Below are 19,004 nucleotides of genomic sequence, written 5' to 3'. Positions count from 1 at the left end.
TTGTCACGATGTTGTAGAGTAACATGAAACGTATCCATAATGTGGTATTGGGTTTGGACAGTACTGGGGTTTCTTTATCAATGCTGCTGTCACTTCAGACCTCAGCTGTGTAAACGTGCTGGGAATTTGTATGTTTTCCTAGTGTCCGTGTGGGTGTTCATAGAAATGAAAACATACATCTTAACTGATTATTCCTAACTGCCTCAGTGATGGCACTGGGATAAGACTTGTGACATCTTCAGGATGTAGCCTAGTGAGTTTAGTAGTTTTGTCGAACATAATTGGAAAATAAAAGAGTAAAAAAACAGAAAAATATAATCGAAACATGTACAATCAACAGAGATTTCACACTATTCACAGCATAAAAGCTCAATGTTATGTTCAAAATGGGTATATGAATAAATATAAACATATTAAATCCTAAACTAGTACCTCAGACTCAAAACTGTCCTTGTCTCATCATGTTGATGGATCTGTTGGTATTGCCATTAGGCATCATACTTGTTTTTAGACATTCAACTTTGGTCTTTAACTTATGATAAAATAGATTAAATGTCCTATGACGATAAGCCCGCCATAGGGCCCTGAACAGGATAAAGCAAGTACTGAAAAAAGTAAGCTATAACAAGATCCTGTGCCACGTCATCTTGTGATACTAAAACATTGCAATATTTTGTTGTCTGGAGGAAGAGGGCCTTATGAAGCACTGTAAATGATAGCAGCATCAATAGCTTGACACTATTTGGCAAGGTGTGCATTAAAGACGTCCCCTCCACTTTTAAGGTATTTGTGTGGCAGCATTTTGGTTAACTGGTGAAGAAAATAAGAAGTGACAGACAAGGCCCGAATGTTCTGTAGACACTGTAAGAAAACGTTGCCTTACGCTGTGGCTGGCTAACATTATTGAGACTGGCATCTGATTTAAGGCTTTCTATTTGTAGTTCAACATTAGTAAATTCTGGTTAAACTTATCAAGCATTTTATTTGTAGTTGCAAGTTCTGGCTTAATCGAAAGCATCATCTGAAAATCACACAAAAAAGGCAGTTTTTTGGCATTAGGGCCAAAAAAAAAAAAGAACAAGCGTCCTATTAAAAACTGTGAAACTTAGAAAGTCAAAACTGAATTAATCCACAATTATTACAGATTTTGCAGAATAATTTTTATTGCAAACACATACCACCTTTCATATTAAACCATTAAGACCTAATTTACAGTGAGGGGTGTCATAGTTTGAAGTGCATCTGTTCATTCTGTTTGTATGGCTTTGTGCTTGGTTACGACTGAGTTAGGAAGGTATATCTAGTACATCTTAACTTAAAGTATAAGTTACAATAAAAATCTTGTCCCTGTGTTTGCCTGTTTTATTAAAAAAGTGTTTGCATTTTCACAATTTCTTGTGTTTTACATTCCTGTATACCTCCAGGTATGATTATGATGCAGATGGAAGCATAATACTTGGTTTCTTTGATTTTCACGGACTGGACAGCAATATATGATAGTACTTTACGTAGAGGGTTTATGTAGTACTCTACAACAACCCAATGCTTCCTATTGTTTATTTATCAGTCAGGCCTTGAATTATGTTTCGCTTGTAGTGAGGAATTTTAGACCGGACCATGGTCGCTGCAGGCCCATTGGCATACACTGTACACTGAGAGGGAATCATTTATATTCTACTCCAGAGGTAACAGAAGAACATGAGATTGGGAAACAGCTCAAACACCACTCTGCTTGTGAGGCTTTAGGCAGAACAAACTCAAGCTGTGTTTTTTCTACCTCCGTAGCACATTCAAGCAACTTCTGATTTTCTTTTTCCAGTCTGTCCAAAGAAATCTCTCAATACAAACAGCATGCCATTTACTGTTATTCCTTCATGCTTAGAATGTTTACTCAATTCTGTACAGCTCATCAAAAGTGCAAAGGAATGCTGGCTTTAGTGAAATTTGTAGCAGCAGTAAAATCCGACTAGCAGAAGCTTCTTTACGTAAAATGCTGAAGGTGCCATATTCTAACCAACGTTGAACAAAGCCTGCGGGGCCTTTTCAGTTGCTGAGATAATTACAAATATATTCTTTAGCGAAAACATCAGCAAACCTGCCTCCTACCTCACTCTTTTATTTTCTTCCTGCCACCTTCCTTCAACTGTGAATTAATAGGGGATACCTTACCTTGATTAAAAGGTCTGAACTATACTGTGTTGCTCAACAGTAGCTAGCCTCTCCCTGCACCAGCTTCTCACATGGGCAGACCTGCATGCAAGAAGTGCTCTAATGATTCTGGAGCTCGCCATTCAAGGGCCACCCATCCATCATAGTGGTAAGGCCAGCGGCTTTATTATAATACAGAGGACAGACATGCTCCGAGGCTATGTGGGACACAATAGAGGTCTTTCAACAGACCTATAAATACATGATCTGTCAGACTTGCTGTCCTAAGGGCGCTCTCAGCCAGGCTCTAGCCCTCTGGTTAGCCATCACTTATGCTAAGATATGCGCTGGCCTCGGGGCTAAGGCTAAGGCTCAGTTCATTTCAGCCCCTCATCAACCAGCACATTCTACCTCCAGCCATGAGAATAAATAAGAACAAGATGAAAAAAAAGTGATTCATTATGATGGAGTGCAAACCTTCACCAAAACAAACAAATCGAAGACGTGAAAATAAACAGTGATAGCCAGCTATTGACTTTTTTGGCAGTGTCTGATGAGCAACAAAAGGGTATTTTGATCTCAACTGTGTGTTGCATTATGTGGGAAATGCTAAACATACATGTTACTTGCTAAGATTTTGGTTTGTTACCTCACAGCCGTTGAGAACTGCATTAAAAATCTTTGCAAGCATGTACTGTGTAAAAAAATAAAAATCTAATTGGTATGTACCACTTTGAAGTGGCATACGTGCCTCCTGTCAGTTTTTCCTCCAATATCATGCAGTGTGAGTGTATTTTAAGTAAAGTGCAGCTCCTCCTCCTCCTGCTGCTCCTTTCCTTGACTTATCTCAGGTGAGAATCACTTTTTTTCTGTTGCCTTCAAGCTAAGATCAGCAATCTGGGAGTTGGGTGTGTTCTTTTAGAGATTAATGCGGATGGAAGCTGTTGCATGTTAGAATAATAAACAGGTGAACACTTTAACTCTGCATAATTCTCTATCTCAGTGCCACCTTAATATATTAAAATCATATTCTTTCTCCGGGGCAGGAAAGCAGCAACAGATTATGTCCAGGGCACGGTGAGTGGAAACCCAATGACAAATCCCACCACTCACACAACAATGATCACCTGGGCATCAGGTTGCTATTTATCATAACTTTCACCCAATCCTGACATTTTAAGAATGTGCTAGCTATACAGACAGTAAGTACTGTTGAAGTGCCTGGTAATTTGCATTTGCACTGAGATACACTTAGTTACATGTGCAAACTACACCTCTTTACAACCCCAACATAACTTGCACCAAACATCATTCAGAGTCCACCCACTCCACTAGGGGTAAAGCCTGTTCCCTCTGCATGGACTTGCAGCTGTTTCCTCGGTTTAGGGAAATTGTGTACACAGAACTAAAATAGTCTTGAAAGTAGTGTCAACAAAAATCCCAGCAGATTTTTACATGTCTGACTGCAATTTCTCTCTAATTAATGCCATTCCAACACTTGAGCTACTGTCAGATTGTTCAGACTCTATCTTTGATTACCTTGATATTACCTTGTTGTTTTATTGTTTTAATTTATTTTTAAATCTAAGTATCAACTGGCCATCTGGAAATGAATTTGAAATGAATTAATTAAACAGAAAGTAGCAGAAGACATTAGTTTCACTTTCAAGCATCCGGCATGCCGAGGTGAGTGAAACTTCCTTAGTGCATACTGCAAAGCATAGTGTGAGATTTAATACTATTTTCATATTTGATATTTTCCCCCTTAGCAACTTTTCTATTCTATTGCAGTGGTGTGCATATGTTAGAGTTGTGGTGCTCATGCGGTGGTATTTTCAACATGTCCAGAGAAATACATGGCAGCCTAGCATAGGTGGTGTACATGATAGTGTTGAAATTGTAGTTAGGCAATTATTTCTTAGGGCATTAAGTCTTCCTACACCATTTCAATGAAAGGTTGGTATGCAATGGTCACAGGGGCATAAAATTAGAAACACATACAGCACCCTTCATGTCTTCACAATTTAAAAATCTGTAAAATAATTTCTTTTTTATTAACCTTATTAGGCTTATAAACCTAACAAGGTTTCCAGGATGCCTAGAAAATAAATGTGTCCACAGCATCACAGATCCACCATGCTAAAAACTGGGCATTAAGGACATTTCCAGATAATCATTCTTCAGACCAGCCCGGAGTGTTGGTCACTAAAATTGTCAATCTTACTCTCTTCTGGTGAAAGATAATGGTTCCAGTTAAAGTCCCAGTAGTGTCAGCAAATTCCACTTGTTTTTGATGGTAGGATACATAATAATCATCTTAGACATGCCTCACAAATATCCAGTAGGGACATAGATAGTATCTAATGGTTGTTATTGTAACTCCAAGACAGTTCCTATTCCTTCTATTCTCTAAAAATGAGCTTTGAACATTTCTAAAATCTTCCTTACCCAGTGCCTCACCCTGTCGTGTCACCATAAACATAGGTACTTGTCCATCTCAAAGTTCCTCTTTTTTAAAACTGTTCATTATTTATGTAGCTATCAATATGGGGAAATTCACAATATTGACTATTTTCTTGCAGCAATTTGAATGAGATGTTCTCTTGAATTTCCCATTGATAGGCATGTCTAAGGGAAATAGCTATGTGTATGATTTGTTTTGATTATTAGAAGTCTCGACATCAGTGCCAATAAAGGGAGATGGACTCGGGGTTTTATAAAAGATAAGAAGCTAATTCTGACCAAATTTTTTACTTTATACAACCAAAACAATAATCTGTTGCTTGTTTTCAAATAAAGTCTGTTAGCAAATTCATGTTTACAGTTTACAAAACTCAGGGGAAAATTCACACAATTTTCCTTTAATAGAGGTCATTGATTGTGAAGCTCTGTTATAACTTACTGAACAGACGTTCCTAACCTTTACTTTTAATTTTGCCTTCTAGCACTTGCTGAGTTCCATACAGACCCCTACCAACCAGGTAGATGTTTGTGTTTGCCATGGCCTCCCATCATAACACGTCCTCTTCCTCAGCTTCTTCTTTCTCAGCTTCTTCTTCTTCTATTTATCTTCTTTTTTTCCCCTTTCTCTTTCTTCTCCTCCCCCTCCTCCACCCAGATCTCTCTTTGCCACAGCTGCTGCCTCCTGGCCTCACCCAGAGGCTTCAGGAGGCTTCCCAGCACCCTCTCCTTTCTCCTGCAGCCAAGAAGGAAAATCAGGCAAAGAAGGAAAATAAAACTTGAGGCACACCACACAAGGCCATCTGGGTAATCTTGTTCAAAAGGCTTGAGGTGAAAACTGCAATTTACACAGGCAAAAAGAGAGAAGGAAGAAAAAAGAACAGACCTCATTTCCATACCTACCAGCCTCAAGGAGATGAAATTGAATAAACTAAAAATTAGAAAAGAATTACAGTAAAACCAATATGGAATATTCAACATTAGTTCATTTTGTCCTTGTAGCACCCCCTCTTCACACACATCTTTTTTTGCTTTCCAAAGAAAGAGAACAGTTGAGTTGACATGAAGGTACCATGGACAGTAAGCAAAAGCACACAGCAAAGCACACTTGCTGAAATACTTCCACTCAAACACACATCCAGGCACACACAGCCAAGGGGGGAAGCAATATTTGTGATGAAAGCAAATCAAACTGAAATCCAACATGTTAAAGTCAAGTTGATTAGTGTGAAAATGTAAAAGCATCCTCAACTGGCATATCCCACAGTCATGAAGATATGTTAATTTGCAACTTAATGGCTGAAAGCATAATTTTTGCTTATATAAACCTTGAAAACGCGCTTGCATTTCTGAAATGTGCCTTAATTTAATGAAGTAAACACCACCACAAAACAATAAATGCTCCAATTAAAGAACAGGCATGAAGAGAAGTGTCTATTTCCCGTTTTGCCCCTGCGGACATATGTGCCCAAGCGTGTCTGCACACTTACCCACACGCACAAGCATAGGCATCGTGTGCAGCTCATAAACATCTTGCCTTTGCGTACCACATTAGCATATGTAGCTTGTTCTTTTAGATGTAGGTTATCTGGTGTGAGATCCAAGCTGCATGTTTATAGAGATATTAGTGAGGCGAGTGAGCAAAATGTATCTTTGCGAGTGTTTGCAAAGATCTTCAGTCTGTGTTGGTGTACAGCTATGATGGCATGGGGTAACTGTATAATTAGTCCATAATGTAGTCTAGGTTACTATTCATAATTGCAAGCATGTTGCTGAAACATATTGTGCATCAGAGGCAGGATATGCCATCTTCTATTCTTTCTTCTTTCTCATCCTGTCTCTGTGCCTGTTTGTCATCTGGCCTGCTTCGCGCCCCCGGGGGCATATCCCATCAGGCTTGCTGTGCTCCAGAGTGTACCGACAGACCTGATGTGATCTGAGTGGCTGACGGGTTTTGTCCCTGCTGCCCGCTGTCTTTTCACTTCCCTGCTTCACTCACACATGCTTTAAGTGTAACACACAACCTGATGCCGGCAGACTTGAGCTTGCACCTTTTTGCGAAAGCTTCCAATCACTTCATGCGTAATTATCTGATCCATGTGCACACAGAAGATATAAGCAATATTCTTTGGTTTGATCTTGATTTTCGGGAATAAACACTTTTTTATTTATTTTTTACATTTGGGATATACTTGAACGCGGGCATAAATGTGTATGTTCATTTATATAGCCCTGCTGGAGAGAAACAATGCCCACTTGCTTCAGTAGCCATCTTACACACACACACACGCACACACACACACACACACACACACACACATTCACACACTCAGAAGCCTGGGGGAAATGCGGTAAGAGTGGGGGTTGGATACCATGAGACAAGGGCATCAAACTGGGGTTTAGGAACAGAGATATACCAACTGGAACCTTATAGCTACAGGGTGTGTGTCTGTATCTTTGTGTGTGTCTGCTCCTGTCCTCGTGTTAACACTAACGCACATATGGAGGAAGCAAGTGTCACACTGAGAAAGGGAGAACAGGATGGGGGAGTGGGAGGTGAGTACTGTTTGTGGAGGCTGTTTGTGCATATGTGTTTAAATATAATCTAATTGCTCACAAGTTGAGGACAAAATTGTTTTCCCTCTAGGTTCCAGTATGGGTGGTGCATGACGAGGACTGAACCCACCAATCGACTCTGCTGGGCAAGGCCAGGATTTTATCCCATGAAATCCTGGCCTTGCTTTAAATAACATTTTTGATTATTGAATTTTATCACTTCTTTTTCCTTCTTATTCAATACATTCACAGTGGGCACAGTTAGGGTTGGGGGTCAAGGGGGTCAATGACCGCCCCTAAAAATTTGCTAGGTCCCCTTCAGGTACTCTATTTTCCAGAGTGGAATATTTATATTATAGACAGAAAGATATGTTTCCAGAATTCTGTTTATTTTGATGATCCTGGCTTATAGCTTATAAAAACCCAAAATTCAGTTTCTCAGAAATTTTAATAAATTGAATCAGCATCTCCATAAGGCTTTTCAGTAGAGAGGAGCACAAAGTGCTCTAAAATGTCCTGTTTTAAGGCTGTGCTGACTTCAGACTTAATAAAACATGGTGGCCGAACACCAGCCAATGACATGGCCCCCCATATCATCACTGACTGAGGAAACTTCACTCTGGACCTCAAGCAGCTTGGATTCTGCACCTCTCCAGTCTTCTTCCACACTTAGGGACCTAGATTTTCAAAATAATTGCAACATATACTTATACCTATCTGAAAAGAGGACTTTAGACCATTAAGAGTCTAGTCCTTTTCTCGTTGGCTCAGATAAAACGCTGACGTCTCTGGCTGAGGAGTAGCTTGACACAAGGATGCGACAGTTGCAGCTGATTTCCTACGTCTGGATGCGGTTGCTTTTGAAGCATTGACTTCAGCCTTCTCAGTGCCTTGTAAATAACACCCCCAAAGTACATGCTTTAATTCCTCTTATGTCAAATTCTAATTTTCTAAGAAATTTAATTTTGGGCTTTCATTAGCTGCGAGCCATAATCATCAAAAGTAACATCAATAAATGCTTGAAATATTTTAATCTTCACGTAATACCTGAGATGTCCAGGAACCGTTCCTATAAATCAGGAAGGAATCGTACTAATGAACTGCTTGCCCAATCACTGAAGAGTGCTTGAGGTGTGAGCTTGAAGACAATCCTGCCCTGCTCTTACAGAACATAATGATTCCAGGACAAAATTGCATTCATTTATTTATTTCTGCATATGCAATATTTAATATTTCCTTTAAACACTGTCACTCACGACAGGCTCCACCTACCCACCATCTATATGAAGAGTTATTAATAATTACCCCAGGTTATCTCTTAAAAGTGGACTGTGGGGAAGGAGGGTTTGATTTCCACTTTGGTTTCCACTCCATAGCAAGACATTTCATCAGGCTTTAGGTTTGTTTTAAGGGGGCTTTTATTGATATTTCTCTGCACACTTCAGGCACAGCAAATATTATGCCCTAAGTTTGCAATAATGTTTTGTTTTTGCTTTTCACTTGTTTATTTATTATTTGATCTGTGATTAACTACCTTAGTCTGGATCACCTTTAGGTGTTTGACTAAACTCCAACATGTCTAGTGGCCAAATTAAACCCTGGCATAAAGGAAATGGCTGCAGAAATGGTTCAAGGAGGACAGTGACAAAGCAATGTGATCCTTCTGCTAGTCTCCAATCAAGCTGCATGACTCATTTGCTTGAACTCTACAAAAACAGGTGCTTTCAATCACTCATTTTCTCAGTGACCACCATCAATTCAAATGAGGGATTACTTGCTTAGGTTTCATTGTAGAGCTGAAACCTTTTTTCCACTTAAATAATATTGCAACTATACTGCTTTAAGATGACACATAAAGTTGGCCATTCCTGAAATGATGTTTTGACACTGTCAGCTTGGAGAATTCTTCCCTTTTAAGCTCAAGGCCATAGCCGCCATTTTAGGCGGGCACATGTGACCCTTAACGCTGCTTCGCGATCATTCTAACTGACTCGTTGACAGGGAGGGAGGGGTTGCAGGAGGCCAAGCAGGTCAGGAGTCACTCGAGTCATGTGACAAAACCCCAAGGCGTCGTTGGGAGTGACGGAGAGAAACCAGAAAGCAGAGCTGCGGTGTAGCTGCAAGCCTATGGGTGAAAAGGAGGTCAGTGGCCACAGGAAGCAGAGAAATTTTGCCCTAAGCTACCACCCTTAATGAGAGCACATCCCCTGAGGTGTGTATCCCAGCAGCCTAACTGCCACATGAAAAACTCCAATTTATATAGAGGGCTGCAGGCACAAGAGAGCAGCCATTTTCATGGTCCATTCCCTAAGCCAGGAGCCATCTTGTGAGGTAAACAAACCAAAGTGCTGAGATGTTCACCTTGGTATGAGGCTGGAGTTATTATTTCACTTGCACAGAGCTTTATTAAACCCTGTCTTACAATGTATATACTTTAAACAGAGCACTTGTGCTCGTGTCCTCAGAGCTTTGTAAACACATTCAGTAACTCAGAAACTAAAAAGTAGAACTCCTATAGGATGAGTGGAGTTAAATATGGAAAACTTTTAGTAACTTATTAGATTAAGAACATTTAAAATAATAATAACTGAGAGCTTTGCCTGAGGAGGGAAATCTCATTACCAGGATATTTGATTTTGCCTTTCAGTACATTTGTGTAAAACTGAGCAGTGTTCAATTATCACCCGCCCTCTCACCTCCAAGGCGTAGGGTGGTATGAACCCCCAGAGAAATGAGGCGGTGCCAAGTGCACATGACTAAACACATGCACACATATACACACACAGACTTCCATTCAGGCTCTCTGACCATTTGTTTCTTACAGTCAACAAACAAGACAAGACCTGGAGGGCTGCTAAGGCACCGCCATCCCACTATTGCATGAGCCTAAGCTTATGAATCACGCAATTATCCACTCAGGTCTATACATGCCTAAGAGAACATACCTACAAAAGGGAGCCAGCAAAGTCTTACATACGTTTTAAAGAAAACCTCTTTCTGCTGGGTTTAATGAAAGAAACTATGAGCTCCACCTATCTTTATTTCTTTCATCTGTTTCCAATCTTACTATTGGCCCTTAGGCTGCGTCCTCGAGGCATGAGACTTGGAAGCTTCTATATTCTCTGAAACCATTTACTGTGCTCTCCTCCCTCACAAGAAAAGGCATATTGCCTAAGGGGAAGAGGTGCAACTTAGCCTACCTGGAGTGCTGCGTCTCAACCAAACAATGGAAGTAAGAGACCCTTTCCTGCTATGGTTTGGGCTTATATAGGCCTCCAGAAGAATGAATAGAGCCAAAATTTAGATACAAACATTTACTTAATCAGTGTTTAGATCATTATCTTAAAAACATAGGACATACAGTACCTCACAAAAGCATTCACACCTCTCAATCTTTTCCACATTTTGTCATATTACAACCACAAACTTGAATGTATTTTTGGGAGTGTTATGTGATGGACAAACACAATGTTTCACATCATTGTGAAGTGGTATGAAACAGATACACAGTTTTCTACATTTCTTACATATTGAAATCTGAAAAACAAAATTTAATTTGCAAATGTATTCAGCTCTCCTAACCGTTATCCTCCTAAATAAAATCCTGTGCCGAGATCCACAGGTGGGATAACAGTTGTGCACTCCACAAATCTGGCCTTTATGTAAGAATGGCAAGAAAAAAGCTACTGTTTGCCACAAGTCATGTAGAGGAAATAGCCAACATGTACAAGAAGGTGTTGGATCAGATGAGACCTTATAATGGAACTTTCTGGCATACCTGCAAAATGCTGTGTGTGGCGGAAATCTAACAATGGGCATTACTATGAACATACCATCCGCCCCGCGAAACATTGTGGTAGCATTATCAAGCCGTAGGGATACTTTTCTTCAGCAGGAACAGGGAATGAATGGAGCAAAAACAGGACAATCCTGGAAGAAAAACTGTTAAAGACTGCAGAAGACTTGAGGCTGCGGCTGAGGTTCACCTTTCAGCAGGATGGCACTTGAGATACAGCCAGAGCTACAATGAAATGGCTTAGATCAAAGTGTATCCATGTTTTAAAACGGCCTAATCGAAGTACAAACAAAGTGTAACTTTAGAACCTGTGTCAAGACTCTAAAATTGATGTTGACAGGCGCTCTCCATTCGATCTGATCGAGCTGGAGCTATTTTGAAAAAACAAATGGGCAAACATTTAAATCCCCTGATATGTAGAGCTGGTGAACACATACCTTCAAAGACTTGCTGCTGTAACTGCAGCAAAAGGTACAGTATTGATTCACAGGGGGCTGAATGCATATGCATCCCTCAATTTGTACATCATTTTCTTCAACTGAATTAATAAATTAAAGTATGTTTTGATCATCACAAAAAACAAATCCCACAAAGGTGCACTGACATTTTTAGTTGTAACAAAATCTCAAAATGTCCCAGGGGTATGAAAACCAATGGAAGGCACTTTACTGAGCTATTCAAGATGGCGCCGACGATGGCAGCCTCGGAGCTTCGCTCTGTCTTTGTTTTTGTATTTTGTGTGTTTTTATGTTTTTCGAGCCACAGTTCTGTGGTGTCATTCAGTAGAGAGGAACTTCTCAACATCAGAGAGTCCTCTCTTGGGTTTTTTTCACCATCTGTCATTGATCCGAGGTTCACTGAGCTCCTGGCGAGTGGAGCTGTGGCTCTATATGGGATTCTGCGCCAAAAATGGCGGAGGGGAAAGCGTGCTGGCGCGCTGGTAAAGCTCCGCAAAAGAGGACTTCGCACACCACTGCCTTCAATCCACCTGGCAAATGTCCGCTCTCTCAACAACAAGATGGACGAGCTGCTTCTTCTCACCGGTAAAAACACGGACCTCCGCGGATCAGCGGTTCTCTGCTTTACCGAGACATGGCTGAGTGAAAACATCCCGGACCGCGCACTGCTGATGCCGGACTTCCAGCTGCTCACAGCGGATCGCAGCACGGAGCTATCGGAGAAGAAGCGAGGAGGCGGAATCTGCTTTTATATAAATGAAAGTTGGTGCAGAGACGTAAAAGTGCTGGGAAAAACATGTAGCCCGGATCTGGAGTCATTTTCCATAATCTGTAAACCGTTTTATTCACCGAGAGAGTTTTCCTCGTTTATAATAATTGGCTCATATTTTCCACCGCATGGCTGCACTTCTGCCGCGGAAAAACATCTTGCTGAGCTGATTACAGACGTGGAGAAAAAATACACGGACTCTTTCATCATAATACTGGGAGATTTTAACAGTGCAAACCTCTCAAATGAACTCCCCAAATACAGACAGCATATTAAGTGTCCCACCAGAGACAAAAACACACTGGACCATTGTTACACAGCTTTAAAGGACTCATATTATGCTGTTACCAGGGCTGCTCTGGGTTTTTCGGATCATTATCTAATCCACCTCATCCCAACCTAGAGACAGAGACTAAGAGCTTCCAAACCCAAGGTTCACACTGTTAAGAAGTGGACTGAGGAATCAAAGCAGATGCTACAGGCCTGCTTTGAATGCACAGACTGGACTGTTTTTGAAACCTCAGCCACTGACTTAAACCAACTAACTGATGTGGCGACACCATACATCAGTTTCTGTGAGGACATGTGTGTGCAGACCAAGACCTTCTGCACCTTTGGGAATAACAAGCCATGGTTTACTCCACACCTCAGGAATCTGCGCGGGGAAAAGGAAGAAGCTCACAGCAGTGGAGATTGGGCGCGGTACAGGCAGGCCAGGAACAAACTAACAAAGGAGATCAAAGCAGCCAAGAGAAGCTACAGTGAGAAGCTTAAGAACAACCTTTCTACTGGTGACACTTCAGCTGTATGGAGTGGTCTGAGAAACCTGACTGCCTACAAGAGCCCCTCCACCCATCCTGAACAGAGTCGTCTCCTGGCCAACCGTCTGAATGGCTTCTACTGCAGACATGACAAGAAGCCATTCACACCTCAAATCATCTGCTCTACATCCCATTCAGGAACAAATTCCTCCCATAAAGCAACCAACCCCCCACCATCAGATCCTCTGCCTGCACTAAAGATCTCCGAGGCAGAGGTAAACAGGCTCTTTCAGCGCATGAAAACAAAGAAAGCTGGAGGACCTGATAACGTCTCCCCATCATGTCTGAAAGCCTGCGCACATCAACTTGCTCCGATCTTCACAACGATCTTCAACAAGTCACTGGAGAAATGTGAGGTCCCCTCCTGCTTCAAACGATCCACCATTATCCCGGTTCTCAAGAAACCCACCATCGTAGGATTAAATGACTACAGGCCTGTAGCCCTGACGTCTGTGGTCATGAAATCCTTTGAGCGGCTGGTGCTGAAGCACCTGAAAGACATCACAGGCCTCCTGCTGGACCACCTGCAATTTGCTTACCGAACAAACAGGTCAGCAGATGATGCTGTTAACTTAGGTCTACACTTCATCCTGCAACACCTCGATCATCCAGGGACGTACACCAGGATCCTGTTTGTAGACTTCAGCTCGGCCTTCAACACTATCATACCAGACATCCTCCACCAGAAGCTCACACAGCTCAACGTCCCAGCCTCCACCTGTCAGTGGATCAACAGCTTCCTGACAGACCGACAGCAGCAGGTGAGACTGGGGAGCATCTTCTCCCGATCCAAATCAATAAGTACTGGTGCCCCCCAGGGGTGTGTTCTATCCCCACTCCTCTTCTCTCTGTACACAAATGACTGCACCTCATCGGACTCGTCCGTGAAACTCCTTAAGTTTGCAGACGACACCACTGTCATTGGACTGATCCAGGACGGTGATGAGTCTGCATACAGACAGCAGGTGGATCGGCTGGTACACTGGTGCGGTCAGAACTACCTTGAACTGAACCCACTCAAGACTGTGGAAATGGTGGTGGACTTTCGGAGAACACCACCCCCATACACCCCCCTCACCATCCTCAACAACACTGTATCGGCCGTGGACCACTTCAGGTTCTTAGGAACCACCATCTCTGAGGACCTGAGATGGTCTTCGCACATAGACACTGTTCGAAAGAAGGCCCAGCAGAGACTGTACTTCCTGAGGCAACTCAAGAAGTTCAACCTTCCACAGGAGCTGCTGGTTATCTTCTACACTGCCATCATTCTGTCTGTCCTGTCTTCATCCATCTCAGGGTGGTTTGGCTCATCCACAAAACAGGACAGGTCCAGGCTGCAACGAATAATCAGGACTGCAGAGAGAATAATCAGAGCTGACCTTCCCTCCATCCAGGACTTATACAGGTCTACGATCAAGAAAAGAGATGCCAAAATCTCTGCAGACCCCACACACCCTGCACATAAACTGTTCAGAGTTTTACCTTCAGGCTGCCGCTACAGGGCACTGTTTACTAAAACCAGCCGCCACAAAGAAAGTTTCTTCCCCCAGGCTATTTCTCTGATGAACATTTAATAGAGTACAGAACAACAGCATACAGATGTTGCAAATGCACCTTTTCTATTAGATATGTGTATATTGTACATTGTAAATTGTAAATTTGTATATTCTGTAATGCAGAATATTGCATTGTACATTGTATATTGTACATTATAAATTGTAAATTTGTATATTCTGTAATGCAAAAACTGAACAAAAGAGCAAAGTGTACCGGAGTCAAATTCCTTGTTTGTATGTACGAACTTGGCAATAAAGCTGATTCTGATTCTGATTCTGATCTACAAGATGTTTTCTTTAACCATATTCTAGTCATATTTTCTGAAGCAAAGAAGACATTCTGGGTAAAGAGGAAAGTTTAAAATATGCGCTAAAAATTCTGGTACATTTTTGGCGCCCGCTGTTACTATAGCAACACCTGCTGCTGGCCAAAAGCTGCTTAGATGTACCAGAAAATTAGATAGGCCTAAATTGCTTTACTTCTCTTCTGATACACGTCGATCTTGTGCTTGGTTGAATGAAACATATGATATGAAAATATCTGTATAGGCTCTGCCTTACAAGATAAATTTTCCAAAAGCAGCTTTTTACTTGAAAAATACAAAAAAACATTATGTCTTCTGACGAGGTTTTTTTTTATTTGCTCAAAAGGTCCTAAAACGAAGAATAGATATATAAATAGATAGATAGATAGATAGATAGATAGATAGATAGATAGATAGATAGATAGATAGATAGATAGATAGATAGATAGATAGATAGATAGATAGATAGATAGATAGATAGATAGATAGATAGATAGATAGATAGATAGATAGATAGATAGATAGATAGATAGATAGATAGATAGATAGATAGATAGATAGATAGATAGATAGATAGATAGATAGATAGATAGATAGATAGATAAAATCTAAATAAAACAGAACAAAATCATGAGTGTACAAACATGACTAAGTATAACATTGTTATGTGGACATACTTTCATAATACATATGTCTCTTTTGTAATGTGGAGAAAACCATGTATAGACATATGAATATAGATACATAAGTATCTTGGAGGCAAAAGAGAAACCTTTCTTTTTTAGCCCTCCAGCAGCAAATCTGGCATTTCCATTTCTGTGTTGCCTACGCGAACGTTCAAACTGCTGTACATGCCTGGCTTCATTTTTGCTTTCATTTTATTTTAAAACGGATTGACACTTATGGTGACGGAGGAAGAGGGAATAAGTTAGAAACATTGGTCCTGTGAAAATTGGTTTTCATCTGTGCAGAGTGTGACGCTGAGGTGTGAAAGAGCAACTGCATGCACTGACAGAGCTCCGCTGAAGAAACAGAGCACCACAAAGGTTTCGGTTTAGCATTGACATCATTCCATTTACTGACTTTTAAACAAAAACCTTCCCTATGATTGGAAAAAAAAAAGTAAGTCTCGGGGTTATAACCTGCTTTCCTTTTTTCTTTCTAATTGCTGATTTCAGAACTGGTGAGAACCACCACCAAATGGGTTTCAAATTGTTGAATGGGGTCAATGCCTGCTAATAAATGTGTAAATAGTTTGAGGAATGAAATTAGGTCAGAATAATGTCTTCTATTCATATCAACATTTTATCAATACACTGCACATCTGTATGTTCAGGAATCCGAATTCAACTTCATTTTCTTTCAGTGGCCTCACTACCACTGCTCGCTGCCATTCTTTTAGGATCCTTTAAAATTAATACAGAAGGTGGCATTAAATGCATATTTTTACACACCAAAAACCACATTTTAATGTTAGTAACTAGGGAACTGAATAACGTTTAGAAAGCTGTTTTAAAAACACTAACCACAATCTTTTCCTAAACCAAGCTGAGCTCTTTTATTACTTAAAAACTGTTTTCTCTACTCTGCCTGTCTCCTTCTGTTTCTGCCACTTTTTAACATATAGTACTCTTGAATGAACTTATCACTAGCATCAGATATTGCTATATGCATACAGAACTGCCATTAAAGGACACCTTGTCTACTTGGAAGAGAGGCCAAAGGCTTTGAGAAAGCAGCAGTATTTTTACACCCTGGGAACAAGAATAGGTTTGCAGCCCACACCTGGAAGCTCAGTGAGCAAAACAGATACATCTGACTTTCACATTAAATCCAGTGATCTGACATCCTCCAGCAAAGGAGTGGGCTTGTCTATGTGTGCCTTTAAAACATATCTGTTGAGCAATTGGTTTTATTTATATGATTTACTGCTTTGTTCTGGAAACAGTTGCAGTCTTTTATGTGAACTTTCTTCAAATTGCTTGAACACTGGTGCTATTGTTGCTACAACTTCTTTAACTTGGGTTAAGTTAGCATTTAACACACAGATCTATTGGTACCCCTGGTAAAAATGTCAATGAAGCCTTAAAATAAATAAATTTTTTCAGTTTTTCACAGTGAACATTTTTGAAAGATTTTAGTAAATTTATTCAGTAGAAGAAAATTAATCCACATTAATAAAAACATATTTTGAAGAAAATTACCATTGCAACACATTCCTATGTCACAATCCTTGGTTATTTTTGTGTTATTTTGGGATTTTATCTTGTTCTTAAAGTATTTCATGAATTTTATTTTTGACTTGTAGCCTCTAGTTGCTGTTTCTGCTGTAGACCTCAGGTCTTGTTTTATCTTGGAGATCTGTCTTCCTCTGTGTACCATGATTTTATTCACTTGTTGCTTTCTTGTAACTCCTGTTTTGATTTTCTTTTTTACTATTTGGTTGGGTACTTTTAGTCACTAATCACCTCCCCCAGCATATATCCCTGTCAGTTCACTTTGTTTTTTGTCAGATCTTGCTGTTGAGAAACATTTGGAGAGATCAGTTATCAACTTCATTTCATAACACAATCTCCTACATTGGTAGACATTTTGCACTGTTAGAGGAAGCATTTTACTATGGCAGTGGTTACCCTTGAAGCCAAGATTCCAACAGTTTCAGACACCTTGGTTAAAAAAAAGTAGTTTTTGGTGGGCAAGGAGAAAACTGCCCTGCTGACCTGTTTACTTTTATTGTGCTCACCCACATTTCCTGCATAGAACAGAAGTAAGAGTGTCCATATTTTTCTGTGTTGCCTTGAACTGGCAACACCTCAATTACACATTGAGTCCCTTAGTGGTGTAACAAGGCAAGGCCGTGTCTTTGATACAGAGGACGCCGGTTCCATTCTCGGGTGCTTTAGGAGGGCATCCAGTGAGACTCCTCCACTGTTATTACACTCTACTTACACTGTATTACGACTCCAAACCATTGAAATGTTCATTCAGGTGTTACTACCCCTTCCTTTGCCACTGGTATATAAAATACTTTATAGGATGCCACCTGTGGCACTGTACTCTATAGTAGTGGAGATGTGAGGCCGTTTTGGCAAATGCCAGATGAATGGCACTCGCATGACTGCATTATGTCAAGTGTAAAGTTAGATGCAAAGGGGAATATGGTGTGGTGCTGTTTTTTAGCAGTTGGGAATTGGTTTCTTGGTTCCAGCGAAGGGAATTCTTAATGCTGCAACGTACCACACACTTTTTGGGCAATTGAATTCCCCTGGCCCCATAAGGTCCAATGTGACTGTTAATGAGTCAGCAATGTGTTTATTTATGTAAGTTAATAATAGGTTGTCTGCTAATAAATATAGGCAGTCATGTTTTGGGGTTCCAGAGACATGTCATCTATATATGATGGTGCTGTTTCGTTTTTTTGAGAGATGTGGCTCCTTTTTTGTTATTGCTTTGCTGCTTTACAAAACAACAAAAAAGTCTAATTGTAATTTAAATATGTATTTGATTTTTAGGTTTACTGGTAGAGAAATAAGATAATATTTGTCCTGTAATAAAGATGCATAGCTTCCATTATGTTATATTTATCTGGACTGCAGTTCTCTGGTTCCAGAGTTAAATTCAGTAACATTTGTTTTCATTCATTACCATTTGCAGAAGAAGCATAGAAAAACTCACTTTATAGGATTCTAAATGGAGACTAATCCTAAAAAGACAATGCACAGTTGGAGATGATTGTGATGGCATAGGACATTTGCATTTGCTTTGCTTTTGGTTTGCACAAAACTAAACCGAAAAAAAATTCTGTTTGTTCAGAAGAATGTTGCTATATAATGCTATATGTGTATATGAACATAATACCAGTCAATTCCCTTGTCGAAGGTAATTTTAGAAATACAAACACCTTACCATCGACATTATTGTTGCTATGTCTGTCATAACCCTGCTAAAAACATATGTTCCCAACTGTGAAATTACAACATATATAGGCAATGATAAAAAAGAATGTCTTAAACCAAAATGAGTAATAATGTATTCCTGATGGACTGTAAAGAAAAATGCCTGCATGCAGTATGCGCACACACACACACACACACACACACACACACACACACACACACACACACACACACAC

Source organism: Girardinichthys multiradiatus, chromosome 6 (assembly GCF_021462225.1).
Source record: "Girardinichthys multiradiatus isolate DD_20200921_A chromosome 6, DD_fGirMul_XY1, whole genome shotgun sequence".
In the NCBI taxonomy this organism is placed as follows: Eukaryota; Metazoa; Chordata; class Actinopteri; order Cyprinodontiformes; family Goodeidae; genus Girardinichthys; species Girardinichthys multiradiatus.
This window is presented reverse-complemented; position numbering follows the sequence as displayed.